Consider the following 5,572-nt stretch of genomic DNA (forward strand, 5'->3'; position numbering starts at 1 on the left):
AATATTTAAAGAATACAATCAAGATGTATTTGTTATATATTTACTATATATTTGGAAAGAAGAGTTAAAAACATAAAAGATACATGATGATTAAAGAATGACCACATGAGCAATGAAGGACACATTTAGGCAGTAGGTGGGCAAAGTCCTGCATCATGACAATCGGATCAAGAGAATAGGCAAGTGCAATATGGTTTACCTTAACTAATAAGTGCAGGAGCAATGCACTTATTAAAAGAGCTTGAAAATTAGAAAGCTACTTAAGATTATGGAAGTGCTTCATTGTAAATTCTAAAAGAAGTTAAGGTGTACTCTCCCAACTCCCCAATATGAAGTAAAATGAATTCTATAAAAAAGGAACATGAGTAAATACCCAAACCTAAAAAAAAAGGGAATGTATGTTTGGGAAAAGTAGATGCAGCATTTCATTATCTCTCCTAGGAATTAAAAATTTATATAACTGGATCTTGGCAGATTAAATTGAAAGCTCAGGACTTTAGATGGTCTACTCAATGCATAGGTCAAGCCACCAAACCTATGAACTTGATTGCCTGTTTTATTTTTTCTTTTCTTTTTTCTTTTCCTTTCTTTCTTTCTTTTTTCTTTCTTTTTTTTTTTTTGATTTATATGCTTTATCTTTATCACAACAAACTATTATAAAAATGATTGAAATATATTGACTATGATGTTGAAAATAAAAAAAGCAAGCTTTACTAGATAATAGAAACAGTTTGTAGAAACTCAGAGCTTCTCTTTCCATTCAAGCATCCTCATAAACCACATCCTCATCCATAAGCTGTGATCAATTTTGAATTCCAGCATCAAAAATAATACAGAAAACATAGATGGAGAAATAAACAATTAATAAGTAATTAAAAACTTAAGTATATGTTTCTGAAGAAATACTTTAAAATAAAAAATAGTTTACAAATGTTTCTTCCTCTCTCACTTATCAAAGATTATATTTCCTCTCAGTTGACAATATCTAAGAACAGGGTAAGATATCATTGAGATGCTTGACCATAGCAAGATAGAGGATTAGTATTCTTCTTGGGGCAGCCTCTAACCAATGACATTCTGCACATATGATAGTACATCTTAACCTTCCTGGTCCCTCAGCTGTGTCTATATATTCCAAGATGCCTTTCATAGGGAAGCAGGATGTGAGTTAAGGTTGACATGGAGTTATTTTATACATGGGAATGATATAGAAAAATAAAAATGGAATTAATATAAATGAAACGAGGGGTAATTCTATCAGCTATCTCTATTAGTGACAGGAAAAGTAAAAGACAAAATTCAAAGTTAGATATTCTTGTTACCTTAAATAATATTTGTTTGATCATGACTAATATGAAAATAAGAAAAGTTGTTCTAAAAAATGAGACATTCTAATAAATCTGTAAATGTTTTTCCAGCTAGAAAATTTAAATGTAAAAGAAATAAACAAGATAATTCCAAAAATTCACATTAAAATATTTGATAGCCCTTTTAAAGAACATTTAAATAATAGTTCTTATTGAATATTTTTATAATACCAAGTATCGCTATAAATAAAGAGACTTTATGAATGCATATCTACCTATGACTATCAATATAAAATAATCTAATTACAGTTAAGAATTGACATTACCAATTTTTTTATTACATTTAATGTAAAATAGATATTCTTGTTTGTCTTTCTCTTCTCCTTTTCAGTGATTTATGATCAAATCCTCAACAGGTAAATGAACGGCAACAAAACAGATTTTTAATTTCAAATCTGTTGAATAAAACATCGGGTACCAAATGTAGCTGCAAGTGTTTGGGAAAATTTCTCCTGTTTTAGAGGTCATTGTAAGTACCAGGTAACCTATTAAACAAAGCTTATAAAGAATTTCTAAGTAGATTATATTTTTTATTCAGAATTTTTTTGACTATAGGTCACTTCATGGTAGTTGCTTACCACCTTCTCCCACACCCTTAAATGTCTTGTGCTTCAATGAAATTGCTCAAACTCTGGCCCTGAACTTCTTCCTTAAGTAATTGGAGGGACTTAGCAAATCATGACAACTAAAGAAAGTAACTAAAATATGGAAGAAGATAAAATGATTGCTGCTTTATGATGTATCTTGCACTTAGTTACATGAAACTATTAAAACTTGATAATAGGATTCACAATATCTGTAGTCACATTATATCTATGTATCTTGCACTTAGTTACATGAAACTATTAAAACTTGATAATAGGATTCACAACATCTGTAGTCACATTGTATCTATAACACTATAGGATGTCATATACCCGTAGTTCATGATAGTCATCAAGAATATAAATTATGTTCTGTTTCCTTTGTTAAAAAACTGGGAGCATTGAGTGGAAGTTATACTATTTCTTCTTAAAGCTAGTATTTTAGTACTTAACTCTGTGCCATGTGGTAAATATTTTCTAGTTTTATGAATTGTTAAATTCCTATTACATTATTAAGCCTTCATGCTGAAAAGTACTTGGAAAAATATTTTGTAATATTCTATGGTTATTAGTACTTTTAAGGTTATTTGTAATTTCTCTGTAATTTGTGAAATTACCAGTGGGATTACTAACATTTCAAAGTTTTTAAAAATATTAATATCCCTCGTTATTATCTTGAAAATGTTCCTCTTATGGAAAATAGTAAATAAAGCTGGATTTGCTCTTGCATTCAGCAAACGTTTGTTGAGAACCTATTTTGTTCCAGGAACTAAAAAGAACACAAATAAATCACAAATTTTGTCTTACTTGAATAGCACTCAAATTCCTGGAGTTGTAGTGGGGAAGGTGCTAGCAAGGAAACACACATTTAAAATAAAAATAAGTATTTAATTAGTTTTCATTTGTGAAGTATTTAAAGCATCAGCTAGCACATAATAAGTGCTTCATGTAAATATTAAATAAAGTAAATATACTTACTTTTGAAAGATAATAAAAAGATAAAATTGTGAACAAGACTGAGGTACTCCATAAAGCAAAAATAAATACTGTAAATTATTCCATTGCCATGATACTTAAAAATACTTTGCTGAAGAATTTTGCCTCATCGAACAAATATTATCTTAGATAATCTTAAGACTAGTAAACACTTCTATACTTCTCAATTAAAGATACTTTTCCTTTTGCAGATTTGTCCTACCAACCTGTTGAGAGTTACCAAGCTTAATATTAAAATGTATTACTCACTTCTCAAACTAAAATTTTGTATTTCCTCTTCTAATATTTTGCGATTGGCAATAACGTTAAATATTATATTGTATAAATTTTATGGCCAAAATGACAAATAATAAGATTGTTTTAAGAAAGTATTTTAATATTTTGTATGTGTTAATTTATTCTGTCAATGCAAAACATTTTTATATCTTAACAAACAACAGTGATTATGGCACATGAGACATCAAATAATTTCCCAATTATAGAAAAACAAATATGTGACTGAGAAATCATTTAATACTTTAAGAATCAACATGAATTTAGATAATGTTTTCATATACAACTTTTTCTGTTTCTATTTATTAGAGTTTAACTTATATATAAGAATACTCATAAGTGTGCTACATTACTGCTATTTAACTTAAATATATATTTTTAAAATATTTATTACTGAAATGATACTCGGTAATATTTCCTTTGGAGACATTTTATGTGAAATAACATTTCTAAATTCATTTTATATATTTATGTAAAACTATACGAACTCATTGAAAATTAATCTTAGATCAAATAATCTTTCTTTTAATTGCTAATTAAAACTTGGAATGGAAACTAAAAAGCTTCATTTTGTGCTACTTTATAATAATTAGCATTAATGTGATTATATTCGTGTTTAAAGCTTATCTAAATTAGCTCATTAGTCAGCATGGTTACTTATAAACCTCAAAGAATGAAAAAAATCAATTTCATCACATTTTTCTACTGATCGCAGAGCTCATGGCTAGTATATTCATTACCATCTGTGTCCATAGTCTTGTACAGTATGGCATATGTGTCAAACCAATTACTATGCAAATACCAAGATCATCCCTGCATTAATTTCGTAGTGATCGTGAAACCTTATCTCGCTTAAATAATCACAAGAAAAAATTTATTCTTGAAATTAATAATACAAATTTTACTCAAGTTGGAATTCATAGACAGCTAATAGTCTCTTTTTAAATAATACATTTTAAATAAAACATTTAGTTTTAAGTTTTCTAAAATTAGCAATATGAAAGTAAAAAATGTGCTGAGTGACCTACTACAATAAATACGCAAAAAAAAGTTGAAAAATATTAAGTGATAGAGGTAGTTACAACAGTGTTTAAGGAAATTGTACTATAAAATTACTTTGTCAGTATTCTCTCAAACTAAATTGAAACTTAATGGAAAACGTATTCATTTTAATTTAATATAGATAAATATATTAGTAAAAATAAAGAGGATTTGATCTCTTTTTCTAATACTAAGTGAAATAGACTTGTCCATTTACCTAATTTTATTGACTTTTTATTTTATGTTCTCGTTATTTTTTGACTTTTACCATTTAATTTCCCAGTTTTTGTACTTCAACTTGTTTCTCCAGCCTGTTATTTTTCTCAATTTTTTTCTGTCCTTAAAACAAAATTACCTTTTATGTAAATAAAAACATATTTTAAGTTCATTAGTGACATTTTCCTACTAAATTTAATCTTCCTTTATCTACAGCAAGTGCTTGTCTTTGTTTTTAAAGTGTTGTACTAGGTACTTTTCACAAAAATGAGATAGACAATAGACTCAATCTTCAGAACTTGTAATTTTATTGTGAAAACAAGTAGTTTACTATATTACAGCTTCCATTTTACTATATATCTCTCATTATCATATCAAAATTGTATTTCAACTGCAGAGATTCATTAATTCAGCCATTCAACATTTAATGAGCACTAGTTGAGCCATTTAGAATATAATGCAGAAGAAAGACAATATCCCATCCCTTATAAAGTTTACGTTTTAATGGTAAAACAGATAAAACTAAACAATAAAAAAAAAAAATGTACAGATTCCAGGATGCCCTTTTGTGGGGTAACAGTAAATGTCATGAAGAAATGTTAAGCGGAATAAGATACTAATGGAAGAGGCTGTTTTATTTATTTTCTTGTCAAGGCAACTGTTGGTTGATTTCACAGGTTGCTAGGATCCTATTAGTTTATAATCCTTTAACTTTTATTTTTTATCTTTTATACCTACAGCACCTGGTTTTCCTAGGTGGTCTCCCATCTAAGTACTAAACAGGCCCAACTCTGCTTAGTTTCCAAGATTAGAGAGGATCAGGCTTGTTCAGGGTAACATGGCCGTAGGTAGAAGAGACTGTTTTAGAATAGATAATTGCAGGCCTCGTTCACTACATGCAAATGTATGATTATAGCCAAAAGTGAAATTATTATGGACAATTATTTTTTCTTTGCCTCTGAATATCTTCATTATTTACAAAACTCGGAATCTTTTAATCAATTGCTTTTTCTTCAGTTTTCTTTGTAAATTCTCCACTGTTTCAAATTAAAGAGAATGTTCGAATTAAACTGATGTACCTCACCTTTTGAAATG

At 28.3% G+C, this 5,572-nt stretch overlaps 1 pseudogene; it reads right to left on the reverse strand.

Annotated features, from left to right (window-relative positions):
- Positions 1-5,208: 5,208 nt before the first annotated feature.
- On the reverse strand, positions 5,209-5,327 carry LOC118601982 (annotated as a pseudogene).
- Between the last annotated feature and the right edge of the window lie 245 nt (positions 5,328-5,572).

The sequence above is a fragment of the Rousettus aegyptiacus genome, unplaced genomic scaffold, assembly GCF_014176215.1.
Source record: "Rousettus aegyptiacus isolate mRouAeg1 unplaced genomic scaffold, mRouAeg1.p scaffold_m13_p_4, whole genome shotgun sequence".
Classification (NCBI taxonomy): domain Eukaryota; kingdom Metazoa; phylum Chordata; class Mammalia; order Chiroptera; family Pteropodidae; genus Rousettus; species Rousettus aegyptiacus.